The following is a 25,115-nucleotide window of genomic DNA, read 5'->3' as shown; positions in this document are numbered from 1 at the left end:
CCCAGCTGATTTTTTGTAGTTTTAGTAGAGACGGGGTTTCACCATGTTGACCAGGATGGTCTCTATCTCTTGACCTCGTGATCCACCCACCTTGGCCTCCCAAAGTGCTGGGATTACAGGCATGAGCCACCGCGCCCAGGCTAGCTTACCTTTTAACTCTCTTAATTGTGTCAATCAATAATGAAACCGACACTATTTATTTATTTACTTTGGTTTGAATATTAGCATCTTCTTTCAGAAATTTTCGTCTACCTAAAGTAATGATAATTTTAACCTATGTTTTCTTCCAAAAGCCTTATTGTTTGCCTTTTAATTTTAGCTCAATTATGCACTTCAAATTAATTTTTATATGAAGTTTGAGGCAAAGGTCAATTTACATTTTGCTTTTTCCACATGGATATTCTACTGCTCCATGCTCAATTCTTTCCATTCTTGGTAGTGGCATCTCTGTTTGACTGAAGTGACTGTATATGTGTGGGTCTATTTCTGTGCCCTCTAGTCTGTTCCATTGGCCTACTTTTCTGTCGCTGTATGAACAACACACTTTCTTAAATATTGTAACTTTATTAAAGTCATCCTTAACAACATCATTTTTCAGCAATAAAAATAAATGAACTATTAATGTATTCAGCAACTTGGATGGGTCTCAAGAAAATTATGCTGAGTGGAAAAAGTCAATCCCAAAGATTGTATACTGTAAGATTCCATATGACATTTTTGAATCGACAAAATTACAGTCAGGAAGAATGAGTTCAATCACTATAACCTAGTGATTGCCAGAGGTTAGAGATGGGGGAGGAGGTGTGGGAGGCAGATGTTAGAAAGAGGCAGACAAATATATGGGATCCTTGTGGAAATGAACGTACTCTGTATCCTTACAGAGGTGGTGATTACATAAATCTCCATGTGTTAAAATTGCATCAAATTAAATACATAAACACATATACAAACATATACATACATGTACACACATGCACTAGTACACTTAAAACAGGGGAAATCTGAATAAGATTACTGAATTCTGTAAATGTCAATGTCCTGATTGTGATATTGTACTAGATTCATATGAGATACTACCATTAGGTTGAACACTGTATGGAGCATCTGTCGCATTTCTTACCAATGCATGTGAATGAACTCAAATGAAAAAATGTTGTGAGTCTTTTGCCTATGTGGATAAAAAACATTTTATCCACAGTCTGAACATAGAATAGCACTCTATTTAGTTAGTTCTTTAAAATTTTCTTTCAGACATATTTTATAGTTTTCACTGTAGAGATGTTGCACATTTTTGTTAACTTTCTAGGAATTTGAAGTTTTTGATGTTACTGTAAAGAATACCATTTAAAAATTTTATTTTCCAATTGTTCATTGCAAGTATATGAAATACAACTGATTTTTGTATATTGATTTTTATATCCAGTAATCTTGCTACATTCACTTAAGTATAATAGTTTATTTTTAGATTTTTTAACATAATCACATCTATCATCTATGAATAATGGCAATTTTAGTATTTCTTTTCAAAGCTTATCAGTTTTTATTTTGTTTTCTGATTTATTGAACTAGCTAAGATCTTCAGTACGATGTTGATTAGAATTGGTAATAGTGGATATCTTTGTCTTGTTCACAAACTCATGGGAACATGTTCACTATTTCAAAATTGAAAAAGTATTAGCTATAAGTTTTATCAAATGTTTTAATCTATCTCTTCAGATGATTATGTTATTTTTCTCATTTATTCTATTAGTGTGGAGTGTTGCACAAGTCTCTTATACAGTCATATGCCACACAATACCATTTCGGTCAACAACAAACCACATATACAATGGTGATTCCATGATATTATAATGGAGCATATATAGAAATCTGATATAAGACACATGATATTAGCATTGCAGATGAAGTAAAGGAAATGATTAATATTCGGTCATGGTAATGGGGCATTTGATTTTCCCCTGTGAACTGTATTGTGTGAGTACGCTCTATGATGTTCACACATGATGAAATCGTCTAACAGAACATATCCTTGTTGTTAAGTGACATGACCATATTTTGTTCTGATATTTCCTGTTGAGTAGTTGTTGAGTTTGCTCAACCTATCTTCTGCTATGTCCAGTCTACTCTTTATCCATCTAATAAGTTCTTAATTTCATAAATTATATTTTCCAATTGTTGATATGCATTTGATTCTTTTTAAGCAGATTCCAATTCTTTTACAAGTTTCTCTAAATTTTCATTCATTTTGTTCAAGTTTTCCTCTATGTATTTTAATATACACTTAATAGTTGTATTGAAATACTTATCCCCAACTCCAGGATTTAAATTATCTTCTATTGATTCCTATTTTTTGTCTTATCAGTCATATTATCCTCCCTTTTTATGTACCTGGTAATTTTTTATTGTATACCAGAAATTGTGAATGAAAGAATCATAGAAATTGAAAGTGATGTGATTTTCCCACAGGAAGGGTTCACTCATCTCTCTGTAGGGCAGATTGAGTGAAGAGCGGCATTACCTTAATCCATTGAGGAGTTGAGCTGAATAAGAATGGGGCTGAAACTTCAAGAAGACTCCCTCCACTTCTGGTCTTATGTGTCTTTAGCATGTACTGAGCCTCTATTCTAGGTCTCTCTATTTAGTGGACTGGAGACTGTGAGATAGTTGATGGTGACTTTCTAACCTCTATCCAGCACCCCATCATGCTTCAGAACTAAACAAATTTTCCATAGAGAAATTTGGCCAAATGTTTAGGGATCCTCTCTAGTTCATAATGTCAGTTGACACAAAAATCTCCACTGGTCTTACTTTCTCCTATTGGAGTCAATTCTTTATGGCAAGGTCAATCCTTAGCCTGTGCTTAGATCTGCACATGCCCCAAGGCATCCAAGTCCCAGCTTATCAAAGGAGGGTTCGTCAAACAACTGGACTAAATGGGCAAAGGACTTCAATAGACATTTCTCCAAGTAGGATATACAAGAGCCAACAAGCTTGTGAAAAGATGCCCAACATCATTAGTCATCAGAGAAATGCAAATCAAAACTACAGTGTGGTACTACTTCACACTGTTAGGATGGCTGTAATTTAGAAAGAGGAAAATAACAAATGACAAGGATGTTAAGAATTTAGAACCTTCTTCCATTGCTGGTGGGAATGTAAAATGTTTTAGCCACACTGAAAGGAATTAAATGTGGGTACTTAAACAAATACATGTGTATATAGGTACATAGCAGCACTACTCACCATAGCCAAAATATGGGGACATCTTAAATGTCTATCAGCTGATAAATGGATGAACAAATTGTGATATATGCATACAATGAAATATTATTCAGCTTTAAATAGCAAGGAATACTTACAAGCTATAATGAAGATGAACCTCAAAACATTACGTTAAGTGAAGGAAGACAAAATAAGGAAAAATTATTCTGTTCATATAAAATATCCAGAATGGGTAAATTCACAGAGACAGACACAGATTGGTGGTTTCCAAGAGCTGGCAAAATAAAGGGATGGAGAGCAATTGCACAGTGGGTATGAGGTTTTCTTTTACAGTGATACAAATGTTTTGAAACTAGGTAGAGGTGGTGGTTCCGAAACATTGTGAGCATACTAAACACCGTTGACTTGTTCACTTTTAAAAGGTTAATTTTTGCTTTGTGAATGTCACCTTAATAGAAAAAGAAAATACTTTTTTCCCCAGGAATGTTTAGCTTATATGCCCTTCTGTGTTTCCATAACTCTACAATATCTTCAATAATTTTAAAATGTATCCACTTCTTTCTAGTTGTTGCAGTGAAAATAATGGCCTACCTAGAAGTAAGTTCCTACGAACATCACATTTTTGAATATTTTAAATCATGGTATTACTATCTGAAATTATATTGTTGATTTAATTCATTTCCTTCTTCGCTGTCTAGCTATGGGGATCCTCAGCCTATGTGCAGATTCTGCTATGGAATCTGTTATAAAATGCTCCAAAGAGGAGGGACTTTGTCTTTCTTCCTCACTGCTATATTCACAACATCTAGCACAGGCCCAGTTTACAGCAAGCTCTCAACAAATACTTCCTGAATATATAAAAAGAAATGTTTTTAGGAGAAGCAATGAACTTGTTCTCTTCTAATAGTAGTTCATGGAAAACTCCTATCTTTGTCCTTTAGTTTATTGATAAGTCTGTGGTTGTTGAGGGTTTATTCCTTTGTTGTCTCTTAAGTAAAAACCAAGGACAGGAAAGGAGAATAATTTTTCAAGTCTAGGACACAAAATGAGTCATAAAGGGAAATTCATTAACACCAAAGATTTGCCCACAAACCAGGTGTGCTGAATGGCTACCACATGCAGCTGCATCAAAGGTAATATGCTGTTGTGATACTAAAGTATCATAAGATCCTTGAAACCCGTGAATACTCATTTTTAAAAGACACATTGCTCTGTTGACTAGACCTCAGCATAAATTAAAGAAGTCCAATCAGGTAGCAACTTTACCAAACAGTTCTTGAGATCCGAAGGTGATAGGCAATATTTACTTAACCTGTTCTCAACGAAATTACCAAGATTTGAAGTACCAAAAAAAAAAAAAAAAAAAAAACCAAAGACCATCTCAGTCAATGAATTTGCTCTGAACAGTGGCTTTCAATGACTTCCCAGTGCTCCTTTAGATCAAACTGCAAAATGAAAACAGCACCAATGATATTCACCCAGCTCTCCTGCATTAAATGTTATCACCAAATTTAGATCTCACTTCCAGTGTGTGACCTCTTAGGTTTCTAACCAACCTTGACAATTTTAGAATTTATGTAACAAAGTTTCATTGACTTAGTGGGAAATAGTACTTAATATTTTAAAATAAGTAAGACTTAGTTGGCAAAAAAATGGCTAAAGAGCCTTCTTGGAACTCAAATTGCTCTTTTAAAAAATGAAAACAGCTTGCATGAATTTAATCCACCCTTGAAAAAGTGGCTGTAATATAAAATCTTGGTTTTTCCCCAAATCAAAATTCAGGTTTCTGATCTTTATTCATCTTTCTATCTTATACAGCCAATGAAAGCTTAACCAGGAAGCAAAGGCTTTGAAATTGTCTCATATCTTCCAAGATTTGATTTCTATGCAGCTCACACTAAATACATTTTTCTTTATTTTCTCATGCTTTTAGGCATATATTTTAGCATTCTCTATGCCAGTTTCACTTACTCCAGGTCTTTTGTACCACAAATACCCAGCAACGCAAATATATGTGCCTGCAGAACAGTATAAATAGATTGCACATGGTTATTTCTATCTATATCAGCAACGATTCTTTTAGAAGGTGTGTTGCTTTATATGAAACATTTTATATATGAAATGCTTATAGTAGGTCAAACAAAAATGTACATTAAGCATGACAATAATATATTTATCCTACCATTTTAATATTACTCATTTCTTTGTAGAGTTTTTGTTTATTTTGATAAAGCTAGGATCATGTCACATGGATAATATGCATAAAAATTATATCTGTTTTAATTCAATAGACTAAGTTCAATTTCTTCACAGGCTAGGGACCTAACATTAAATAAACCCTTGGAATCCAAAAATAATGATAATCACAGAAAATAATAAAATGATTTAGCTTGTTTCTTTCCTTTTCTTAAGAGAGACACACCTAACTGCTTCCCCAAATGACCCCAATGTCTTGTAATCAGTATATCTAATTTATAGGTCCTCTCAAAACCATATCCTTCAATATAAGAAGGTACCTTCCTAACACTGGTGCAATTATTTTCTCTTTAACTCCCTTGTTTTCCTGGTAGAAAAAGAGGTATTGATCTTATCTACAGCTTCAAAAAGAGGTACTTGCAAAGTCCCTCAATTTAACCCATTTTGACACACATTTCTCATTTTAATTTCTGAATGGCCTCTGCATGTGTACAGGCATTGGAAGAAACTAGTCACAAACTTTGAATATTCCTGGTGGCACCAGTATACTGGTGGAAACAGATAACTTACAATATAAAACATTATTAAAATTATTTATAATAATTTGTAAAATTATTTATAAAATGCTCAGCTTGGAATCAGCTCCCAGTGAATTTTGAGTGGACAGAAGACTTCTCAGATGTCTAGGGGCTTTGGAGAACAATGATCAAGAGGAGTATTTTTCACTTCAAGGTGTTCTTAGGTGGGCAGATACTGCAGGACAGGAGTTAGTGAATACACTATCCATCCAGGGGACTATCAAAAGGCCACTGAGAGAGAAGGAACAACCATTTCTGCAAAACAGCATGCCGTGGGTGGGAGGGCTTCACTAATCTAATGCACTAATTTTCTCCATTGAACCTGATAGTCTGTAAAAGGCACTGCATCCCCTCTAGTAAACAGCAAACTTGTTTCTCAGGCACAGACGCAGTGGGTACTGAAAATCATGGAATGCAGTCCCTGAGCCCATCAATCATGAGCCTTTTGTCAATCATGAGCCTTTTAAAGCATACGCTGCTGGAAATTGTCCCCCTCTAAACACATGTCGATTTTCCTTGTACCTTTATTTCATCCATGGAGACAGTTTCCTCCTCTGTTCCCTTATATTTTTCATAATGGGTTGATCCAGAAAAACGTTTTCTCCTCCTCCAGAGTTTAAATTTTTGTTCTAATTTCTCTTCTAGAAGCTCTTTTCTCATTTCTGATTATCTATTTCTTGTGACACTTATGTTCTTTTAGTGCAGAAATAGCAATATATTTGATAATAAGGGACTTCCCCAGACTTCCCTAGAAGTGCCAGGTAATATATGTTTTACTACCTTTCTAAAATTAGAAAAAATTATAAATTTCAAGAACTTAGGATTCATGGAGTCTTCTGCTGGTTTGTTTTAGCCTTCTGTCTGTGCAATAAGGAAACCTTTACTGTATTCACGTAGATTTACATGTTGTTCCCATCCTAACAGATGTGGTTCCCAATCCAAAATCTTAATTTGTCAAAAACACTTGTTTTTTTGATACATTATTAATTCATATCAACTAAATGGCATGTGTTAACTTTGTTGAACAGGCTAAGTTTAAAACTATTTGTTGCTCTTATGAAACATTTATTAAATAAAGCTTAAAATGAATTATTTAAAATATGCTGATCCAAAATACTTTTAATTAAAATGATCTAACTTAAAAGGGGATTTACGCATTGCGTATTACTGGGAAAAAAGGTGAAAGGTGAGTTGATGGTCCCAAAGGTTCCTTGCAACCTTGGTAGTCTAGATGCTGCTCTTTGAAGAGTGCCCTGGGTAAAGAGTGCCCTTGACTGCCACAAGTGGCCCTTAATCTAAGAAGTTTGTAAAAGAAGGCCAGCTGGGAGCTCTAAGCATCAGTTTCATTGCATCCTAATAATTCGCACTTCAGTGATCTGCCAATATTATACAGTAATTCTTAAGAAAATTACTACCTGCCTTAGCTTATAGCACACAGGAAATTTAGTGGTGGATGGATTCAAAGAGGATTCTCTGTAGAAATGTCATTGGAGTGTCAGAAGTATTTATTAAGAAACATCATTGTGCGAATTTAACTACTTCCTTTTAAAAGTGATTATACTGAATGAGACAAGGTAAGTGGAAAGTTCTTTTTTTTGCTGAAACAGAGTAACTGTGAGATCAAAGGGGTATTTCAATGCTCAAGTATATTGGCCCACTGATTGTCTTTCCCCTGAAATCCTCACTGCTGAGTTATGTCAGGTTCACAAGTGTTGAGTCAGCTCCTATTACTTGGCCAGCCCTACAGGGTAGTTGTTTTGAGCACTGCCAAAAAAATTTGGAAGGCAAGTTTTAATTAGACAGCAATAATCATAAAATATTCATAACTATACAATTTCATGGCTGGAACATTTATTACAATAAAATAAGCATAGATGTGTGCAAAGATTTTACTATCAGTATTTTAATCACAGTGTTATTTCCTTTTTAACAACAGCGGTGAAAAACCTTAGCATAACTTAAATATCCAAGAATAAGAAATGGCTTAAATTAATTTTCAAGTGAAGCAAATGGAGTCAATGATAACAGTTAAATGCAAGGCTTTGGAGCAAAATTTAGTAGAACTGGAGTTGCAACTCTAGTATTGACTAGTTTTACAGTCCCCGGCAAGATACTTAACTTCTCTAACCATTATTTCCTCATCTGTAAGACAGAGATAATAACTACTTTAAATAGTGACAATCTGAAAAAAAAAAACTATATAATGTAGGTATACTACGTAGCACAGGATCTGGCATAGAATAAGTATTCATCATATAATGAATGGTTATCATGGTAACAATAAAACTATATGCATGTATTACATATATGTTGCAGAATGTTTTGTTATGAGTAAATGCTCATGATTTATTGTTAAATCAGAAAAAGCAGTAATGAAGTAGAAAATAGTGAATAATCTTAATTTTAAGAGAAATAGGAGTTATGCAGGTGCCTGTTGAGGGGTTGGGGGGAGGGAGAGCCTCAGGATAAAGAGTTAATTCACACAAGGCTTAATCCCTAGGTGATGGGTTGATAGGTGCAGCAAACTACCATGGCACATATTTACCTGTGTAACAAATCTGCACGTCCTGTTCATGTATCCTGGAACTTAGAATAAAATTAAATTTTATAAATAAAAATAAAGAGCAAAGATCATTCTAAAAAAGAATAAATTACAGGAACAAAAGAAGAAACTTTAGTAGTATACTTCTGGTGACAGAATTATGAGTAATAACTTTTTTAAATTCATGCTTTGTTTCAATGATTATATTATATATTGAAAACTATTCATATTTTGCAAATGTGTAAAAAGGTGACTGCTGCCATAAAAATAAAAACAAAATAATTTGCTCTAAAAGTCAGGAGAGAGCTAAGCATTGTGGCTCATACCTGTAATCCCAGCTCTTTGGGAGGCTGAAGCAGGAGGATTATTTGAGGCCAGGAGTTCATGACCAGCCTGGGCAAACTGGTGAGACCCTATATCTATGAAAGATTTCTTTTTAGTTAGCTGGGCATGGTGGTGTGTACCTGTAGTCCTAGCTACTTGGGAGACTGAGGTAGGAAGACAACCTGAGATCAGGATTAGCGGTTACAGTGACTTTGATTGCACCACTGCACTCCAGCCTGGGCAACAGAGCAAGACCCTGTGCAAAAAGATCCAACAAAAATAAGCAGGAGATATTTCTTCCAGCTGGGTGGATTAGGGGAATCTGCATAGAAGATTCCCAAAATATATGCAAGAAATGAACCCCAAAATATATGCAAGATTTGGCCATGCATGGATAAGAGGGGCACTTCTGAGGAAAAGGATAGGAAGAGCAAAATGCAAAGATATAAATGTTTGGAAAAAAAAAAATGTTTGAAACTTGTTTAGGGAACAATGCACAGAAGTTGAGTTTCCCTGAACTGCAAGGAAGGATTTTCTGCATCCAGATTGGAGACAATTTGAAGGCCCAGGCTAAACATTTGGACATTGTTCTAAGCCCAGCAGCCTCTTAATAAAGCTCCTGGAGAAATTTTTTTTAAAGGATTTATAGTCAAATAAAAAAAAAAATTCATGTTTTACCCCCTTCAGAGATTCTCCATGTGATTTAGTGTATTTAAAGCTAGGCCAAATTGTACTTTTAAAAATTATTTTTAAATTTTTATTACATTTTATTTTTTAATTGACATAATAATTATATACATTTATGGAGTACATAGTGATGTTTTGATACCCAATGTATAATAATCAGATCAGGTAATTAGCATTTTTATCATCACAAACATTTATCATTTGTGTTGGAAAAATTCAATATCCTCTTTCTTGCTTTTTAAAACCACATAATATACTATTGTTAACTATAGCTATCCTATATAGTTATATAAGATATAGTGATATAAAACATTTATAATTTATTCCTCCTATCTAGATTTATATTTTAATTCTTTAACAAATTATACTTTTAAAGACAGAAAAACAAATCATATTTAATACTGGTTAAATTTTACATAGATCAAAACATTATATCCCTGTTCTACCTTAAGAATGGGACAAAGGACAGATGAAAATTATTTTTTATTTATTTTTTAACTTTTAAGTTCAGGGGTACATGTGCAGGTAAACGTGTCGTGGGGTTTCATTTTACAGATTATTTTGTTGCTCAGGTATTAAACCTAGCACCCATTAGTTATTTTTGCTGATCCTTTCTCTCCTCCCACACAGCACCCTTCAGTAGGCCCCAGTGTGCTGTTCTCCTCTCTGTGTCTATGTGTTCTTAGACAGATGAACTATGACAGAAGGGAAGGAAAGGAGATTCAGGGCATGGCAACCCCGTGTTTGGAGGAAAATCATGACTGAAACATTTCGGGAATGTTTTGGGAACACAAGAAGCAGAATGTTGGAAAGGAACATGCCAACAAATGGAAGGGAGAGTGCAAGACCCACTTTTCCTCCTTCTCAGTACTACCTGGGCTGATCTTGTCTGCAATACCATGATCCAAAGTCTCAGTGGTGAGAAACCAAGTGAGAAACCTTCATGGAATAAGGTACAATGGGAGGATTCAAGACAGTGAGTCTAGGATGAGGCTGCACACATTCTGTCCCCAGTTCATCCCCTCATTTCTAGTCACTCACTAAAGGTAATGAAGGAATGCAAGGTCAACAGCCCTTCCACTGCTGACCAAGTGCTAAGAGGAAGCTGTGGCTGCTACAACCCACAGAGCTCTTGGTGCCCCTTTCCCATTGGGCCCTCTTTATACAATTACTTTTATTTGCATGGCACTTTTCACACGTGTTAATTCATTTCATAAACATAACTCCATTGAAGCAGGCAGTTTACAAATGAAGTTTATTGAAGTTATAAGTATAATGAGCCCTCTATCACACATGGCCACAAGGCCCCAATGTAGATCATGAAATACTAGAAGCATTTACTAATTATAATTAATAAATACTAGCAAGCATAAACATCCAACATGAAAATACAAACTTAAATGCCAGAAACTATAAATATTACTTTAAAGAGTACCCATGTTTAACTCTAAGATGAGAATTCTGGGATTACATATATAAAATGTTTAGAAATAGGGTATAAAATGTATGGAAAAATTTGGCACACATTAGGAGCAATCAGAAAAACGTGTGCACTGATCACATCAAAATCAAATGATTTCAAAAATATGCTTAATTATATCCTAGATTAAAAAACATAGTAAAAATGACCATTCTGTAATTACCTCAAATTATAGAAACAGTTTATGCATTTTAGGTTTTTAAATTATAGCAGCTACCACTGTTCTAACAAATCTTCCTGGTTTCTTTCTCATTGCATGATTTAACAAGGTCAAAATCCATTTTAGAGAAAAAAGAGAGACCTGAGAAACCTAACAGTCTTGTATCCCATGCAATATCCTTCTCTAGAGATAAACAGCAATTTATTAGGTCAGTATGTAAATTATAAAACTGTATAAGTACTCAAAAATTCTTTGCTGAACTTTTTGTGGAGAGAAGCTAAGGTAATATTTTGACTAAGACATAGGGGAAAGGAGAATTTAGAATCTGAATTCTGATTTGTTAAATTCTTAGAGAATTGCTTATTGTTCCACGGAAGTTATAAAGTTGAATTTCAGCCAATTAAAAACTAAATTTTGCCAAGTCCACTTCTAAAACATTATACATGCTAATCCAGGGCAAGTGACTATAAACTAGAAACACTTTAGTAATGCTTAAAGATAGGGAAACCAAATTTATTAGGCCTCATCATAAGCACATTTTGTAATGACTTTTATGCCCACTAGAGTTTAATGGGCACTTTAAGACGGGATTAATTATTTAACTTCAGGTATCTGCAACAAAGAAAATGGAAAGCTCTCCACAGCTAAAAAATGAAATTCAGATTTCTAGACTTTAATCTCTGGATGTGTGTGTGTGTATGCATGAGTGCATGCGTGCATTAAGAGAGACACAGAAAGAGGGAGATGGAGAGGGAGAAGAAATGATGACATATTTCTTTTTCTTCAAGACACTATCAAAAATCAGTTCAGAAATATATTTAACAGGTCATTTATTACTTCTAAATTTACTCCATCAGTACTTGAAAATAATTCCTCAAGCCTGAATATTATAGCATCCATTTTTGTCAGAGTTCGTAGAATCTCAGGAGGTTTTAAAAACTCATTAGCTAATAGAGTTGCACTAAATCGGGAGGCTCACTAATAAAATAAAATTCTCTAGTGTTTAACTAGCAAATTGTATTTGATAATTGGTTCTTTGTAAATTGCACTTTCATGGCTTTTGTCCACAGCATATTTGATGGAGGAGGAAAATATGTGGATGTGTGTAAATTAAAAATCCAATATCTATATACTTATACTATGAAGTTGCTAAAATACTGTGTCTTCTAGACATGGCAACATTTTAAGTAAAATAGAACTATACAGCATTCAAATTTGCCTATGTGAAAATGTGTCTTTTAAATATTTGTATGCCAAGAATTTCTTCTCTTAATTTGTGCTTTGGACAATTTACATCTCTACTACTTTGGTAAAGAGTCAAACACAAAGGCCTAAATCATGTTGAATGAAGAGAACCTGATTTGATTCTCCCCAGTGTACCTCCAATTCTCTCATGAAATCAAGAGATGATTCCTAGACATTTACAAACTTTTATTGACTTAGAGAAAATAAAGCTACCTTTTTGCTATTAAAGAAAATTTGAGGCCGGGCGCGGTGGCTCAAGCCTGTAATCCCAGCACTTTGGGAGGCCGAGGTGGGTGGATCACGAGGTCAAGAGATCGAGACCATCCTGGTCAACATGGTGAAACCCCGTCTCTACTAAAATTACAAAAAATTCGCTGGGCATGGTGGCGTGTGCCTGTAATCCCAGCTACTCAGGAGGCTGAGGCAGGAGAATTGCCTGAACCCAGGAGGCGGAGGTTGCGGTGAGCCGAGATCGCGCCATTGCACTCCAGCCTGGGTAACAAGAGCGAAACTCCATAAAAAAAAAAAAAAAAAGAAAATTTGATGTGCTCAAAACACAATCCCACCCACCTAGCAAGTTTGAGTGCTTGAGAGATAAACATGTCATTTCTGGGTTTTTGTTTGTATGTTTGTTTGTTTTGAGACAGAGTCTCATGCTGTCACCTGGGCTGGAGGTCAGTGGCGCAGTCCTGGCTCACTGCAACCTCCACCTCCTGGGTTCAAGCAATTCTCCTGCCTCAGCCTCCCAAGTAGCTGGGATTACAGGCACCTGCCACCACACCCAGCTAATTTTTTTGTATTTTTAGTAGAGACAGTGTTCCACTATGTTGGCCAGGCTGGTCTCAGATTCCTAACCTTGTGATCTACCTGCCTCAGCCTCCCACAGTGCTGAGATTACAGGCCTGAGCCACCATGCCTGGCCCATTTCAGTTTTTTTCCCTTTCTCACAATGCGTTCTATTTTAACTTGACTAATTTATACAGACTTATCACCTATCACCGAATAGTCTTGTTAATTTTTTATGAATAGATTCTTTTTATCATAAAAAAAGAGTGTGTTTCTCCAGATCAACATTTACCAAAATTTATTTTCATAATTTCCAAATGATTCAAGGGAATCCATATGTGGAGAACCATTTAAATCATGAGAAAATCCTATATTTAGAAAAATCTAAAGGATGGTTTTCCCTCAGCTATTGATATGTGTCAATATTTATAGTTTAATAGTTATAGATGTGCACATACATAAAAATACATACATATGTGTACATGCATATTTACATTTATGTATATAAGTACACATAATAATCACAAGCTCACTCACTGATTAGCAATAAAATATGTTTATTTTTAAAGATAGAAATTGAAAAGCTTTTTCAGAGAAAATGACTAGCCAACAGTAACATTTGCTTTTGGTTTTTTGTTTTTATTTCCTGGGTGCAGGCAGCAGGAGCAGGTACAGACTGGAAAAGGAAAGCTGAGGAGATGTAGATATTTGATATGCATATTGAATTCCATTCAACAAGCATTTATTAAATACCACCCACAACCAATGTAGCAATAAGCTTTATTGTTGCAAAATATATGAAGGAGATAATATAAAGATTGGTTATGCAAAAATACTTGGGAGACTAAATCATTCTTGACATTTAAGATGACTATAGTTTAACCTACTTAAGCCCTCAAATACATTAACTTTGTTCTTTTTCCTTTTAAAATGCAAACAAAATTTCAGATTTTGTTTAACCTGCCATTATAAACAAACTATCTTGTAATTAAAGTGATGTTTTCAGGATTTATTGATACATTCGAGAACCATCTGGCTTTAAATTAAATAGTCCAGGCCCTCTAAAATATTTGTGTGTGTGTGCGTGTGTGTGTGCTCGTGCTTGGGCGCCGGCTTCTTAAAGTTTTTCTGTCTCCCTTCTTACTTTCAGAGTGCTAATTATCATCTTTTACTGCTGTGAATATTCCTGCCTCTGGCAGTCTTTTTCCTACCTTTTACTTCTTTTAACCTAAGTGGCTTTGGAGACCAGGTAATAAGACTTGCTAATGACGTTTCTAAAGTAAAGGTAAACAGGCTCAAAGGAAGCACCCAACGTTCTGTTTCATGACACTAAAATAATAAGTGGAATTGGTTGTCAGATTGGGTGATAAGCAGTAAGGAAACTACAATGAGAAGCTGCAAAAATTTCAGTCCATTATATTTATTGGCAAAATTTTAATAAAATCACAGCTTTTGTAAACTGGAAGATATAAATTGTTTCTAATACACTTTTGGAATTGAAAAGGAAGGTTTCCAGACAGCATGTTGAAATTTTCAGCTGGTTTTTACAAGAGGCATACAAAGATAATAACAGAATAGGGAACCTAGAAATAAAACCACATACCTACAACCATCTGATCTTCAACAAAGTTGACAAAAATAAGTAATGGGAAAAGGACTTTCTATTTAATAAATAGTGCTAGGATAACTGGCTAGCCCCATGCAGAAGAACCAAGCTGGATCCCCTTTCATCATATATAAAAATTAACTCAAGATAGATTAAAATATTATATGTAAGATTTGAAAAAATCCTAGAAGAAATTCTAAAAAATACTTGGGCACGGGCCTTGCCAAAGAATTTATGGCCAAGTCCTCAAAAGCAACTACAACAAAAACCAAAAATTAGTAAGTAGGATGTAATTATTCTACAGAGCTTCTGCACAGCAAAATAAACTATCGAGTAAACAGACAAACTACAGAAGGGGAGAAAATATTCTCAAACTATGCATCAAACTAGGTATAATATTCAGAATCTATAAAGAATTTAAACAATTCAGCAAGCAAAAAACAAATATTGCCATTAAAAAGTAGGCATCACACCTGTAATCCCAGCACTTTGGGAGGGGGAGGTGGGCAGATCACCTGAGGTCAGGAGTTTGAAACCAGCCTGGCCAACATGGTGAAACCTTGTCTCTACTAAAAATACAAAATTAGCTGGGCGTGGTGGTGCATGCCTGTAATCCCAGCCACTGGGGAAGCTAAGGCAGGAGAATCACTTGAACCCAGGAGGTGGAGTTTGCAGCGAGCCAAGATCGCACCATTGCACTCCAGCCTGGGCAAAAAGAGTGAAGCTCCACTCAAAAAAAAAAAAGAGACATCTCTAGACAAAAGATACACAGGCTGTTTATAATTTAGAATTGGTAAAAGTGACTTAGGCTGTGTGTTTTTAAAAAAAGGATCCTGCCTCCAAATTTCCTACAGGTAAAAATACTATTTTAAAAATTGCTCAAATGGTATATTCTTCAATGCCCTCTTTGAAATTCATAATGGAAAAGGAAGATATCCCAGAGATGTGTGGGCCGTGCTGCTGGTCAGTCAGCCTAAAAGACCTTACAGTAACGTAATAGATTGTAGAAAACATAAATTCGATTCAACTGGAACATGATTTGGAAGAACCTCAAGGTGTTCATCTAGTTAGTTTTGTAGCAACAACAAACAACAACAACAAAAAAACAAGTTGCTGCAAGCTAAAGAGCTCATTAGCACCATACAGAACGTATTACTCTGGGTGCTCTAAAAAAGAAAAGATAACATTACCACCCAGTTACAAAAACATATTGTTCAGTAAAATTAAACTTTAAATAGCATTTGTTATTTACAGGCTAAAAAAACTGAATGCAATTGATTGCATTTTCTTCTAATCAGCAGCACAGCAAGTGCCTCTATAGACTGCAGACTGAGCATCACCAATATCCTTACAATAACCCTTAAAATGATGCTAAATCCTTTATGAATGTATTGATTATTCTCTTTGTGTCAAATGTAAAAAGCCTTGCTACCCAGCTGCCAGAAAATGTTACTGTAGCAAAACATTGCAGAGAGAAAGATTGCTGTTAGCCACAAAGTCAAAATCTTCATCATTTGCTCATAGACCTGCCAGAAAAACAACAGTAACAAAAGCAGAAATCTTTTGTATTACTTTTCTTCTATCTGATTTTATTTAATTTGAGACTTTTAATAATGGGCAATCAAAATTATGGCTTAGGATTTAATTTCTCCAAGTATAGCGCCTCCCTTCTCTACAACAACCTTGCTTATGCTTTGCGTACTAAGCCACTTCAATTGCTTGAATATGTAAGTCATTTTATGTTGCTGGAAAATTTATATTTCAATAAATTGAAATGAATTTGGGCTAACAACAAACAGATAAAAATATAGTAGCACTTCCAGACATGAATGAAAGTTTGTATTGTCCTAGTCTTCTGACAATTGTGAAAGAAAATGAATCTTGGGACACCAAAATCACTAAGGCAAGAGAAAAGTCAAGCTGGGAACTACCATCAGGCATCCTCCTTCCCATTTTATTCCTAAGTAAGACAGTTGAAAATATTTAAAAAACAAAACAAAAACACATTACATACCTCCACAATTTGCCCACAGGAAAATTCGTTGTCAACGTGAAGATCTTTACCCTACAACAGTTCTATTGAATTTGACCCTGGCAATAGAAATTGATAGCTTATCTTCACAGGTGTGAGACAGAAAGTCATCTTTGTGCTCACCTAAGACAAGTGCATATCTGATTTCTTCCTCTGCCCTATTGTTTATGTAAAAATTCACTGAGCCAGGCTAAATTGTATATTCCATGCAATGCTGATCAGAGACTCAAAAGAAAGCCACTTTTTGTCTCTACCTATGACCTGGAAACTCTTCTGCCTCTTCTGCCTCTCTGCCCTCACATCCCTTCTGACTTTGAGTTGTCTCATGTTTCCAGAATAAACCAATGTACATCTTACACATATTGATTGATGTCTCACGTCTCCCTAAAATATATAAAAGCAAGCTGCAGTCTGATTACCTTGGGCACAAGTCAGGACCTCTGAGGCTGTGTCATGGGCACATCCTTAACTTGACAAAATAAGCATTCTAAATTGGTTGAGACCTGTCTTAGATACTTTGGGATCACACTATAAAAAACTAAAACACTGGAAAATATGAAGCAGCTATTTTCTGTTTTAGATGATATGCAGCAAAGGACTTAAAATCTTGAGGAAAGGTAAACTAACAAGGTGAGCCCCAAGGTCTCCCAATTCTCTGCTCAAGAGCAATTTCCTAAACATAGCATGGCAATCTTTAGCAAAAGTAGAGCATGATGATTCCACATAAGTGAAAAGCCAGAACACAGAGCCTTAAGGCACCAAAGTGACTATTGTCTACTGAACAGGGCCCTGAAGAGAAAGGAGCTGTGTGGAAAAGGGAAATTCAGGCTTCCAGGTAATGTTTTCCTATGAGTCCATGACTGAGGACTGAGCTGGCATGTACAGGGCACAAACACACCTACTGGACTTACCTGAAATCTGTCACCATGAGACCTAGAGTAGAACACTGATACTAAAGGCCAATCAGTGCCAGGAGATACTGGAGTTCTAGTACACCCTGAGTAGATAGATCTCATTAACACCTTCAGCATCCAACTAAGACATTGGGAAGACTATTCCTTAGAAATAAAACTATAACTGACTGTAAGGTCTACTCCTTACCTGCTCTAAAAAATCTTATAACCAATTTAAACGTAATCCACACAGGAGATGGAATTAGGAGGTTGAGACCCACCAAGGTAGAAGAACTTGTGAAGTGTCTTGAATTTTATGCAGATCCACTCTAATAAAATATAAAAGTATACCTTAACTTCACAGTTATAACACAGTAATTCAACTGACTACTAGAATAAAAACTAACACACTTTGGAAGAAAATAACAAAACGCAATCCAGTATACACATAAAAAATTACTTAAGTAGGCAAAGAAATAGAAAATGTGACTCATAAACAAGCAAAAAAGAAAAAATAGCTAAAAGATGCCAACACCAACACCTTAGATTTAGTAAATAAAGACTACGAAGAACTTATAATAATACAATATATAACTTGAAAATTAAATATAGCATTAATAAATTAATAGCATAGAAATAGAAAAAGATCACATAAAGGGAATAATAACAATTATACTTGATTTCCTATCAGAATAGAGGCATACCTTGGATATATTGTTGAGTATAGTCCCTACCACTGCAATAAAGTAAATGTCACAATAAAGCAAATTACATAAATATTTTTGTTTGTCACTACATATAAAAGTTATCTTCATACTATACTGTAATCTATTAAGTGTGCAGTAGCATTATGTCTTTAAAAATTGCATACTTAAAAAATATTGCTTAAGAAAGTACTGACAATCATCTGAGCCCTCAGTAACTTATAATCTTTTTGCTGATGGAAGGTCTTGCCTTGATGTTGATAGCTGCTAAATGATCATCATGGTGGTTGCTGACGACAGAAGTGATGGTGGCAATTTCTTTTTTTAAAGTAAAAACAAGTTTACTAGAGAAGTAACAAAATAAAAGAATGACTCCTCTACAGGCAGAGCATCCCAGCTGTGGCAATTTCTTAGTATAAGACAACAAAAATGTTTGCCACATTGATTAACGCTTCCATTCATAAAAGCATTCTCTGTAGCATACAATGCTGTTTGATAGCACTTTACCCACAGTAGACCTTCTTTCAAACTTGGAGTCAATCCTCTCAAAACCTGCTGCTGCTTTATCAACTAGGTGTATGTGATAGTCTAAATTCTTAGTTGTCATTTCAGCAATGTTCACAGCATCTTCAACAGGAGTAGATTCCATCTGAAGGAACCACTTTCTTAGCTCATCCACAAGAAGCAACTCCTCACCCATGCAAGTTTTATCACATCAGCCTCCACTCCTTACTCTAATTTCTTGCTGGCATCTGCAGTTACTTCCTCCACTAAAGTGTTTAACCTCTCAAAGTTATCCATGACGTTGGAATTGAATTCTTCCAAATTCCTATTCATGTTGATATTTTGACCTCCTATGATTTACACATGTTTTTAATGGCATCTAGAATGGTGAATTCTTTCCAGAAGTTTTTCAATTTGCTTTGCCCAAATCCAACATGTATTCAACAAATAAGGCTTAAAAGTTTAATAATAATTCAACATGATTCAACTAATGAGACTTGAAAGTTTAAACTACTTCTTAATCCATAGGCTGGAGTTATTAACAGGCATAAAAACAATATTAATCTCCTTGTATATCTCTATCAGATCTCTTGGGTGACCAGGTGCATTATCAATGAACAATAATATTTTGAAAGGAATATTTTTTTTCTGAGCAGTAAGTCTCAACAGTGGACTTAAAATATTCAATAAGCCATGCTGAAAACAGATGTGCTCTCATCTAGGCTCTGTTATTCCATTTACAGAGCACATGCAGAGTAGATTTAGCATGATTCTTAAGTGCCCTAGGATTATTGGAATAATAAATGAGCACTGACTTCAAGTTAGTCACTAGCTACATTAGCTCCCTAACAGAGAGTCAGCCCTTCCCTTGAAGCTTGAAGCCAGGCATCGACTTCTCTTTCCTAGCTATGAAAGTCCTAGATGGCATCTTCCAACAGAAGGCTGTTTTACCTATGTTGGAAATATGTTGTTTAGTGTAGCCACTTTCATCAATGATCTTTGCTGGATATTCTGGATAACTTGCTGCTTCACCTTGCACTTTTATGTTACAGAGATAGCTTCTATCCTTAAGCCTCATGAACCAACCTCTGCTAGTTTCAAACTCTCCTTCAGCTTCTTCACCTCCCTCAGCCTTTGTACAATCAAAAAGATTTGTTTGGCATGAGGGAATGTTGTAGCTAGTTTGATTTTCTACCCAGACCACTTAAACTTTCTCCCAATCAGCAAGGCTGTTTTGCTTTCTCATCTTTTGTGTGTTCACTGTGGTAGCACTTTAAATTTCCTTCAAGAGCTTTTTCTTTGCATTCACAACTTGGCTACATGTTTGGCACAAAAGGCCTACTTTTTGCCCTCTTTCAGCTTTCAACATGCCTTCCTTACTAAGTTTAATCATTTCTAGCTTTTGATTTAAAGTCTGAAATGTGCAACTCTCCCTTTCTCTTGAACACGTTAGAGACCATTAATTTGTTTAATTTCAATATTGTGTCTCACAGAACAGGGGAGCCCAAGTAAAGGTGAAAGACGGAGGAATGGCCAGTCAGTAGAGTAATCAGAACACACATGTGTTTGTCCATTAAAGTTGCCATCCTCTATGGGCAAGATTGTGGTGCCTCAAAAGAATTACAACATCAAATATTACTGATCACAGATACATAGCAGATACAATACAATAACAAATATAATAACAATGAAAAGGTTTGAAATATTGCAGGAATAACAAATGGTGACACAGAGACACAAAATGAGCACACGCTTTTGGGAAAATGACATTGACAGACTTGCTCAACACAGGGTGGTCACGAACCTTCAATTTGGAAGAAGCACAATATCTGTAAAGAGCAATAAAACAAGCTCTGCCTCTACATCAAGGGTCAGAAGACAATGAAGCAACTTCTTTAAAATTTTGAAAGAAAAAAGTGTCAGTCCAGAATACTATACAGAGGTAAAATACTATTTATTTGTTACCAGCCCACCTACACTGCAAAAAACAAACAAACAAACAAAAAAGCTAAAAAAGATTCTTCTAGCTGAAGAAAATAAATTCCAGAAGGAAACGTGAACATATGGGAAGTAATGAAGATACAAGAAATGCTAAATAAATTAGTGACTTAAAAAGACAGTGTTTCTTTTATTTTTTAAATTTCCTTAAAAGATTGTTTAAACGAAAAGCAACAATATTTTAAGTTGTAATTAATAAAACACAGAGAAATACAAGACATAGCAACAAGAGCACAAAAGAGGAAGCAAGTACATAGAATTATGCCTTGGTTGAAGATATTACAGGGTAAATTTGGAAGTGAAAGTAGAAACTGAAAGATATGAAATGTAAAATGATACAACATGAACACTAACTAGGCTTTGATAAATTAAGGGTGTGTATTGTTAGTACTAGTTCAACCAGTAAGGAAAATAATCAAAACAGTTATACCTATAAAGCCAATAGAGGACATAAATGTGCATATAAAAAATGATAAACCCAAAGATGACAAGAAAAGATGACCATAGAAACAAAAACAAAATGGGTAAATGGAAAACAAGTAGTATGATGGCAGACTTTAACATGACTGTGTCAGAAATTACATTAAATATATATATACAAGAAACATCCCTATTGAGATACAGTGATGTCAAACTGAATAGCAAACCAAGACCCAACTACATGCTTCCCACAAAAAACCAAATTTTAAACATAAAGACACAGGTGAAAGTAAAGGATGAAAAAAGACATAGCATGAAACCAATAGACATAAGAAAGCTGTTGCAGCTATATTTGTATAGGATGTATTAGACTTCAAAATCAATAGTATTACTAGAAATTAGGAAGAATGTTTCATAGTCATAAAAAGGGAAATTTATCAGTAAGAAATAACAATTCTAAATGTGCATACAACTAAAAAATTGGGTTCAAAATACATGAAACAAAAACTGACAGAACTAAGGGAAACATCAAAACATTCAAAATTATACCTATAGATATTTTACACCCTTTTTTTAGTAATTGATAGTACAATTAAATGGTAACTTAGTAAGAATGTATACAATCTGAACAGTATCAGCTAACTTGACCTGACACTTATAGAACACAACATTCACCACCTGCAAAACATACATTTCTTTCAAGTGCACATAAAATGTTCATAAAGATCGACCATATGCTAGCACATAAAATATGTCTCAATAAATTTCAAGGATGGAAATTTGCAGAGTATGTTCTCTAACCACAATGGAATTAAATTCAAAAATCAATAACAAGATATATATAGTAATCCCCAAAATATTTTGAAGTTAAATAGCAGATCCATAAATGGTAAATCATTACAAAAATGAAAAGATATTTTATACAAAATATTAATAAGAATATGACATATCAAAATGTGAAGGATACAGGTAAAACATTGCCTAACAGGATGTTTATAGTCTTACAAGAGTATATTAGAAAGGAAAAGTCTAAAGTAAGTGGCTCACATTTACACATTAGATAACAAAAAGCAAATTAAACAAAAATAATTAGAAAGATCACATAATAAATATAAGAAGAGATATCAGAATCAAAAATATACTAGCAATAAGGGAAATAACAAAGACAAAGTTGGTTCTTTAAAAATGTTAAGAAAATTTATAAAACATTTAAAATACTCATCAAGAAAAAGGGGAAACCACAAATTTTCAAAATTGGTATGAGAAATATAATATCATTATAGATCCTAAAGACACTAAAAGTATAATAAATGGATAAAATAAAGAATGTTATACCAATAAACTTGATAATATAAATGAAATGGACAAATCTTTTGAAAACATTTAGTAAAACTAACTGAAGAAAAAGTAAAATGGCAAATAGTCATGTATTTATTAAGGATAATGAAGAGAAATTCTTCTGACAGATACAACTCCAGGTTTAGTTGGTTTTATTAGTGAATTTTATCAAACATCTAAGGAAATAATACTAATATTACACAAAATCTTTTAAATATTAGAGAAGATAATGCTTTTCAAATTTTTTGAGAGAACAACAGAACCCTATAACAAAACCAAAGGCATCACAAGAAAATAAAGCTATAGATCATTGTTCATCATGAATATATATGCAAAAATCCTCAACGAAACATTAGTAAATGAAAGTTGTCAGCATCAAAGACAAGACTCCATGATATGCAGTGGGGTTTATCCCAGAAATGCAAGGTTATTTAAACATTCAGAAGTAAATCAATGTAGTTCACCATATTAACAGAAGAAACAACCAAATTAATACAGGCAAGAGACTTCTACAGACATTTCAGAAAAAAAAATATGAGTAATAAGAATAGTATTTCAATTTTGGTTCTAATGTGCATTTTCATGATGAAACATTATTTCATCAATTCTGCTTCTACTTGTGCCAGAATTATGTGGTTCTAATGTGGCTCAATAAAACATTGTTTCATTCAATTTCACTTTTTTTTAAATAGTGGTAAATAGATTTCATTTTTAGAGTCATATTTTTTTATACTTCAAGTTCTGGGATACACATGCAGAACATGCATGTTTGTGACATAGATATGCATGTCCCAGGGTGGTTTGCTGCACCTATCAACCTGTCATCTACATGAAGCATTGGTTCTAATGTGAATTTTAATCATAAAAATGTTTCATTATATTTCATGATGAAATTGCACATTAGAACCAAAATTGAAATAACATTTAACATCTACTAAAGTAACAAAAATTACAAGCATAACAATTCTAACTTTTGACAAAGACCTAGAGAAAATTGAGCTCTCATGAAATTCTAGTGGGATTATAAAATTGCACAACTACTTTGGAAAGTAATTTGGCAGTTTTTATAAAGATAAACATACACTATCACATGATTTGGCAGTTCCACTCCTAAGTATTTACCCAAGAGAAATGAAAATATATGTCCACCAAAAAAAAAATCAAGTATGTTCATAACACCTTTATTTATACTAGCACCAAACTGGAAATAAATTACATGTATATCAACAAGGAAATGAATTTTTTAAAACTATAGAATGACTATAAAGTGGCAGGATAGTCAACAACAAAAAGAAACAAAATAACTACTGTAAGCAGCAATGTGGAAAATTTTTAAAAATATGTGTTAATCAAAAGAAGTCAGACAAGTTCTAGGACAGGAAAACAAGTTCTAGAGAAAGAAAGTCAGTGGTTGTTTGGTGCCGAGAGAGGTGGAGTCATAGATTGCTAGAGAACACAGGGAACCTTCTAGAACAATAAAAATGTGCGTTTTGAGAGATGTAATGGTAATCAAGGGGCATGCATTTGTCAAAACTCATTCAACTATACACTTACATGTAAATATTTGTATATAAATTGTAGTCTAACAAAGTTGATTTAAAAAGAAAGAATCATTCGAGCAGGTTTGTTGAAAATAAATAATCAGAGGGCAAGGATAGAAAGAAAAATGTCATGAGGCACACAATGACAAGACGGAACTTAGTTTACCTCTTTTGCAGGGGACAGGAGAAAAATGTTCCTGTTACTGGAATTCTCCATCCCCAAGTAACAACTGATAAGAATGAAAGACCCTTTCTAAGACCTCAGTCCAGCCCTTGGTAGAACAGACATTTTTAAGTTTCTCATTAGAAATTAGAAGTAGACATGAAAAAGTAAAAAGTTCCCACACTCTTATTCTAGTAGGCACTCAAGTAGAAGCAGGGAAAAGCAAATATTAATTAGAACATTAATATGGCCCGTTGGTCTCATGAGAAGTAGAATACTATTTCCTGCATAAGTTATGAGTGAGACTGTATAGATGTATTTCCTTTTTCTTTCTGTATTTTTTTTTTGAAACAGGTCCAAAAAAAAAAAAAAAAAGAGCAAGATAGTCAGGGTCCCCCTGATGTCTGTCACCAAGAGGCTCACTTCAGCCTCAGACTCCTGGGCTCAAGCAATCCTCCTACCTCAGCCTCTCGAGTATCTGGGACCACAAGCACAAGCCACTGTGCATACTGGTCGTGAACACCTAGACTCAAGCCATCTTCCCAAAGTGCTAGGATTACAGGCATGAGCCACTGTGCCCAGCCTCTTATATTTCCTTTTCTCAATATGAGTTTAGATTAAATTGTTCTGAGAATGGGAGAGCTGTGAACCTACGTGTTTAATGTTAAAGAAACAGGCATTCTTGCATCTCAAGAT

Source organism: Sapajus apella, unplaced genomic scaffold (genome assembly GCF_009761245.1).
Source record: "Sapajus apella isolate SASKATOON/1434 unplaced genomic scaffold, GSC_monkey_1.0 scaffold24, whole genome shotgun sequence".
NCBI lineage: Eukaryota > Metazoa > Chordata > Mammalia > Primates > Cebidae > Sapajus > Sapajus apella.
The sequence above is the reverse complement of the archived record's forward strand: the minus strand, read 5'-3'. Positions refer to the sequence as shown.